The following is a 7,955-nucleotide window of genomic DNA, read 5'->3' as shown; positions in this document are numbered from 1 at the left end:
AGAGGATGTTACAAGCAGATAAAAGTATATTATAACAAATAGTAAAAAGAAGACATTTTGATTAATTTAGATTATTAGCAATCAATCCAATGAGTTTTTAAAAGGAAAACTATGAACTTCTTTAGAAATAAAGCTTTCATAAAGCATCATCCTCTTTATAAGGAAATTTAAAATGTAATTTTCTATTGACAAAGTAATTATAAAATTTTTATTATCTTATGTTCCAAGATTTATCAGTGATTAGTTCACTTGAGTAACTAATGCTTTTTTCTCTATATAGCAGACCCTTGAAGTAACTATTTGCTTAAGAAAAAGAACTTCATATATGTTCCACTTAGGTTTGACCATATGCAAAAGGGTAAGTTATAAAATAATACCAAAGCTTGTTTTCTGGATAATTTCCAAGAGAAGTATAGCCTTTACAATATATTTCTTGCTCTCTCATTATGTTGGACTGTTTATGAAAAAAAAAAATAAAAAGCTCAACATGTATTCGTCAGATAATCATATGCTTACAGTTACACCAATTAATCCCAGAAAGAAGCAATCACTCAGTTGTTCTGATTCTTTAATATATGTGCCATTACTCTTGGGTTAATAAGGAGGGTTATGGAACTTCTTCAATACATTACCAACAATAGTATCATCCTTATCTTTTTAATGAGATGGCAAATACCTAGGATTTCATTACGTTTGATTTAAAAAAGGGTATTGTTAGCATGAATACAATTTTTCTTCCCAAATGAACAAACTCTGTATACTACATGCCAAAAACATATTTTTGATTTAAAATTTAAGTAACAAAGTACAAAGTTTAGAGAAATATATTGTTTGAAAAGGTTTATATTGATTGTGTAAACTGATGTAGAACTACCTTATGTATTTATGAGAATGTTTTGACTTACTTCTAATAATCTTTTTTAAACCGAGTCAAATCAGTGTGTATTTAAAGAAAATGAGCATTTCATATAGAACTTAATAACTAATGCCTCACGATATTAATATTTCTTGTAATAGAAAACATGTTTTGAAATTTCACAAATTTACTAAAATACTTTAAAAAAATGAATGTATGAAGACATAAAGAACTGAAATTGTACAGATCTGTAGAACATTGATATTTGAGATGTCTAAGTCATTTGCATGTCTTAGTTTCAATCATTTTGATAAACTCCTGTAATTCACACCTGTTTATTGAATAATGATATCCAAGTACTTTGTGCTTAGTATGATCATTTTCTTTCCTAAATTTCATGACTTTCACATCATGAAAATGTATCTTTTCTTCTGAAGCATGACACAGACCTGCTGTGGATTGAGGAAAGAGTAAAATCACCCCACAAGGAACATCAGAGTTTCTCTGTTAAATATCACATGGGGAAGAGGAATGGGAGGGTGGTCAAAGTGGGTGAAGAGGTGCAGGCTTCCAATTATAAAATAAATTAGCCATGCGGATGACAGTACAGCAGTGGGAATATAGTAAAAAGAATTGTGGAATATCTGTATGATATTATCTACAGATAGTGTCTACATTTATCATGGTGAGTATTAGCAAAGTATAATTGTCAAAATACAATGCTGGACACTGGGACCAATATAATATTGTACATTAATTATATTTCAATTAAATAAAGTTAAAGGGTGAATTAAATATCATGTATTATATTTGTTTTTACTTTTGTTTGCATTTAGACACTGTCGAACATTTTATTCTTCCTTTATTCATTAAAAAATACTATTGAAATATCAGTGAGAGTCAGTAGTATGTTGGCTTCAGATGAATAAAAAGGTGACTCAACAATTGTATAATTACCAAATAATCACCATGATAAGTTATATTTAACTAAAAATATATATCAATATTTTTAGCTCTATTACTTATGCTGTACTTCCATCCCTGTGACTAAATTATTTAATAAATTGAAGTTTGTAACTCTATCCTATATACCTATTTTATTTGTCCCCTCTCAGCGGTAACCACCAGTCTGTTCCTTGTGTTTATGAGTCTGTTTATATTTTGTAGGATATGTAAACTTATCAAACTATTAATTCTGGAAAATACCTATTAAATTCATTCTTAAATGATTATGATTCAGTTATAAAAGCATTTCTCTATTCTTATTAACAGATAAAATGTTTCTAAGAAGGAGACATACAATTCATTCTTCTATATACAAAAATAGAAGATAATTATTCTTTTAGTACATGTCTGCTAGTTGCTATCAGTTATTAAATTATCTATCATGTATTTGTTTTTTATAGTTTGTTTTCGTGTACATACAAATGAAATCAGGGAGTGGGAGGGTTGGTGAGAATTGGTGACGGGCTTCGGGCGGCGGAGTGTTGACGCTCGCGGCTGCGGCGGGGCTTTGGGGCGGAGCTGAGACCGGGGCGGGAGATGGCGAGGCGACCGGCCTGACGGCGGTGCTGCCGAGGGGGCGGGGCTCCAGGTAGGTGGGGAAGGGCGGGGACTGGAGAAGGCGGTGCTGCCGAAGGGGCGGGACTTCGGGCCGGTGTAGAGGTCGGGGCGGTCTGCGGTGCCGCCGAGGGGCGGGGCTTCGGGCCGGTGGGGAGGCCGGGGCGGGAGACGGCGAGTCATTCGGATGGTCGGCGGTGCCGCTGAGGGGGCGGTGCTTCGGGCCGGTGGTGGGAGGGCCGGGCGGGAGACGGCGAGTCGGCCAGACTGTCGGTGGTGCTGCCGAGTTGGCGACGGCGGAAGGACCGGAGGGGAGGCCGGTGCAGGAGACAGCGAGGCGGCCAGATGGCCGACGGTGCTGCCGAGGGGGCGGTGCTGCCTAGGGTGCGGGGCTCAGGCCGGTGGGGGTCCGGGACAAGAGACGGAGAGGCATTATGACGTTTGAAGATACTGCCTTCCACATAATGAAGAAAGAAATAAGGTCATAAAAAGTTAACCCTCATAGTTTGTTTTCAATTAAACATGTAAATGATGGGTGGTGGAATCAAGAATGGGGGTAGAAAATCCTGAACTCACTCCTCTCACAGACCTACCAAAATCTACAATTACACATAGAACAACTGTCTCTGGAAATGAACTGAAGACTAGTAGAACAGATCATATACAATAAAGATTATAAAGAAAAAGCCACACTAAGGTGGGCAGGAGGGACAGATTATCAGTCTGTCGGGACCCACACTCCTGCAGCAACCGACCAGGAAAAGGGATATCATTGATGTAGAGAAAGGGAGGTGTATGAGCCCTGCATTGTTCTCCACAGCCCAGGGGACCTGGACTGGGAAGTCGAACTTCCATAGCACTTGGTCTTGATAACCTATTAGGCTTATGTCCAGGAGAACTGGAGGGATGTAGGATATCAAGTCTCCACTCATTAAGACTCCACTCTTAGAGGCCATGCATACGATCTCACTTGCTCTGTCTGAGACCCAGTGTAGAGGCAATAATTTGAAAAGTGCCTGATGTTTAACAAGGAGATCCACTGACTAAGTGTAGGGCATGTGTCAGAGGGGCAGGGACCTATGGAATTTTCCCCAGGGATGGAAACACTGGTGGGCATCTTTGTCACTTTCTTTACAGCTAAGTCTATCAGCCCTCGTAGGCATTATTTCTGGCACTCTTCATCTCCTGTCTTAGCACTGCTAAGTCCACCTTGACATTCCTTTGTGGATTTTCCAGACCAACCGTCCCATCTGGACACAAGCCGCTCCCAGGAGGTTTACTGCCCCATCAGGCACAGCAGGCAGACTTGGTCAGAAAAAGAGAACCACAAAAGAACCCCCCACCCCGTGGAACAAAATAGCAGCAGACTCACAGATTCCAAGAAGGAACTAGTGGTAACCAAAGTGCTAAAAGGAAAAAAAGGACAAAATGCAATAACCATGGTGGGTTTTTCCTCCACATTACAATTACTGCAACAGTTGAAGTGGGGCCTCACAGGCAGTGACACCAGGGTGCAAACCCACAGACATCCATGGGACTGTGGAAGTTGCCACCAGACCATGAAAACAGCCATGCCAGTGGACAGTTAACACACCAGAAGCTCCACACCAGTTATGATCCAGCCACAACTGTAGGGTGAATGCAGGCCACACAGGTGTCACTCCTTGGACACATAGGTCAGCTGACCAGAATTTATGCTTATTTGCCCCACAGGTCACCTTCTATATAAAGACATTCCTTCACGACTGAGAGACATAAGTTACCTACTTAATACATCAACACGAACAGAGAATTAGGCAAAATGTGGAGACATAAAAATGTGTTCTACATAAAATAAGAGAAAACCTCAGGAAACAAACTGAAGATAAACAATCTACCAGATAAAAAGTTCAAAGTAATGTTCATACAGACACTCGCTGAATCAGGAGAATGGATGAACTTAGAACTTCACCAGAGAGGTAGAAAATATAAGAAAGAACAAATCAGAAATGAAGAATACAATTGAATGCAAAATATAGTAAATGGAATCAACAACAGATTAGAGGATTCAGAAGAACAGATGTGATCTGGAGGACAGGATAGTGAAAATCACCCAATTGGAATAACAAAAAGAAAAAGAATAAAATGATGATAATTTAAGGCATCTCTGGATAATATCAAATGTATTAGCATTCATATTATAGGGGTCTCTGGAGGAGAAGACAGAGTGAGAGAAACAGAAAATATATGAAATAATGGCTCAATTTCTCTAATCCAGGGAGGGAAGTAGACATCCAAGTACATGAAGCACAGGGTCCCAGATAAGATGAACCCAAAGGAAACCACATGAAAACTTATGATCATCAAAATTTCAGTAGTTAACAATAATGGGATAATCTTAAAGGCAGAATGAGCTAGAAGGTATTATGCTCAGAAATAAGTCAGCCAGAGAAAGACAAATACCAAATGATTTACCTCATTTGTGGAGTATAACAACGAAACAAAATTGAAGGAACAAAATAGCAGCATACTCACAGATTCCAAGAAGGGACTAGCGGTAACCAAAGGGAAGGGTGGGGGAGGGTGTGTGTGGAGGGAGGGAGAAGGGGATTGGGGGGTATCATGATTGGTGCACATGGTGTGTGTGGAAGACAGTGTAGCTCAGAGAAGACAAATAGACTCCGTGGCATCTTACTACACTGATGGACAGTGACTGCAATGGGTTAATGGGGGGCTCGATAATAAGGGTTAATGTAGTAACTATATTTTCTTGTGAAACCTTCATAAGAGTGTATATCAATGATATCTTCATAAAAAAAATAACAGAAGGGGAAAAAAGTCTTATTAAATACAGGAGAAACCAATAAGATTTTCAGTTGATTTTTCAGCAGAAACTTCCAGTCCAGAAGAGAGGGCTTGATATATTCAAAGGGTTTAAAGGAAAAAAAAGGACAAAATGCTTACAACCAAGCATACACTACACTGCTAGGTTATCATTCAGAACTGAAGGAGAGAGAAGGAATTTCTTAGGTAAACAAATCTACAGGAATTCATCAACAACAAACTGGCCTTACAAGAAATGTTAAAGATACTTTTTAAGTGGAAAAGAAAAGGCAGTGACTAGAAAGAACAAGACTGAGAGAAAAATATCTCACTGGTATTGCTAAACATATAGTAAAGGAAATGGGTCAACCACAAGCACAGCTAGTTTTTTGGTTAAAAGACAAAAGTTAAATCATCTAAAACTACAATAAGTAGTCAAGGGATACATACACACAATAGTAAAATACAAAATAATACATAGGAACCAAAATGGGGAAAGTAAAAATGTAATGCTTTTAGAACGCACTTGAATGACTGTCAATTAAAGTAGACTGCTATATATATAGGATGTAATATATGAAACTCATGGTTACAGAAAACCAAATATCTATAATAGGTATGTAAAACATAAAGAGAAAAGAAAACAAACATAACCTTAAGGAAAGTCACCAAGTCAGAAGGGAAGAGAGCAAGAAAAGTGAAGAATTATAAAAACAAGAAAACAATCAACAAAGAACATTAAATATATACCTATCAATAATTACTTATAATGTAACTTGATAAATGTTCCATTCTAGAGATGTAGGGTTGCTGAATGGGTAAAAAAAGGAAAGACTCCTGTACATTGCCTACTACAAATTCTCACTATAGAACTAAAGACACACACAGACTGCAAGTGAACAGATGGAAGAGGATATTCTATGCAGAAAGAAATGAAAAGAAAGCTGGACTAATATAACATCACTATGGAAAACATTACTGAACTTCCTCAAAAAATTACTAATAGAATTATCATATTATTAGCAATTTGATATGAATCAGAAATTCTACTTCTGGGTATTCATCCATAGAAAATGAAAACACTAATTCATAAGATATACACACCCCTATATTCACTGCAGCGTTATTTGCAAAGCCAAGATACAGAAGTAAAGATTAAGTGTCCATCAATAGATGAATTGATAAAGAAGATGTGGTACACATACTCAATTAATATTACCCAGCCATTAAAAAAATGTAATATTGTCATTTGTAACAACACGTGTAGAATGTATTAATGTAAGTTAAATAAGTCAGAAAAGAAAACAAATACCATAAGATTTCACTTATACATGGGAAGTGTCTTATACATGGGAGTATCTTATTTGTACATTATATGGAATACAGTTAACAATATATAACAAATTCATATAGTGAGGGATGGTAGGTAAAATTATCATGGTGTATATACAAATACTGAATCAGTACCTTACATATGAAACTAATATAACATTGTATGTTGACTACACTTCAATAAAATAAGTACATTTTCTACAAGGCAGACAAATAAAACTGTAGTAACCATAAAAATGTGATTTATATATACATACATAAATTACATATTATTTTAAATTATAGTTATTCTGTTTATATATTAATTAAAAATTATTACTGTGTATAATTTATAAATATATAAATTATGCATAGAACAAACATAGAAAATGTTAACTTTGTTTAGGAATGGGAGGTAATTATATATATTTATATTCTATTTGCTTATACCTCAATAATATTAGAAATACATAATTTTATTGAATAACCAGGTAATGTATTAAGATGTAAGATTAATAGAAAGCACTTGACACAAAAATCAACATACTATAAAGTGATACAAACTTAAGAATAGTAATAGTGTCGAGCTTCAAGACAGAAGAATGACACTGTAAATGTGGACAAAATAGAGTTAATAAAGACATTGAAAGTATACACTAAAATGGAGTCTGAAGCTCATTAAGGAAATGGGGTCTACGCACATCCTCTTCTCTGAAACTACTGTTCTGGGAAAAATGTTTTACTTTGTATTTTACCAATCAGCAAACATCCAAAACTTTCTCTGCCTGCTACAAAGTGAAACTGTGCCTAGTGATAATCCTAGCAACCAATTATGTACAGATAAATGTAGCTTAAATAGCTATAGACAATCATAATTATTTAAGAACAACCCATTTTAGTCCCCTTGGGGTTATTTCTTTTACCCTTAATGACCCTGATCCGTTTCCCACCTGGGAAGCATACCGGGTTTCCTCGGGAATCTGTATTCTGATTGTGATTCCTAACATTCCAATAAACACAAGTGATTATTGTACCATTTGCCTGTTCTTGATTGAGAAAACAGATAGCCAATCTTCAATATATGAAAGTTTTATATATATGTTAAATGAAGTTTTGTATATGTTAAATGAAGCATTTTCCCCTCAATAAAGGCATTGTGTTCATTTTGCAACATATACACATAAAATCACTATATCATACACCTTGAATTTACACAATGTCACATGTAAATTACTGTACTAAAGCTGGAAAAATTCAGAAAAGTGTGTTATTTAAATAGTGCCATTTGAGCCCCCATTTTCCTTTTTCCTGATCAGCTTTTAATGACCTTGAGCTCCTGAGAAAAGCTGCCACTAACTGACCGGCATTGCCAGTGGTAGAAACACATGGCCACGGCACCCACAGCGTCCGAGGGAAAATACCTCAA

This window comes from Manis pentadactyla, chromosome 13 (genome assembly GCF_030020395.1).
Source record: "Manis pentadactyla isolate mManPen7 chromosome 13, mManPen7.hap1, whole genome shotgun sequence".
NCBI classification, from domain to species: domain Eukaryota; kingdom Metazoa; phylum Chordata; class Mammalia; order Pholidota; family Manidae; genus Manis; species Manis pentadactyla.
This window is presented reverse-complemented; position numbering follows the sequence as displayed.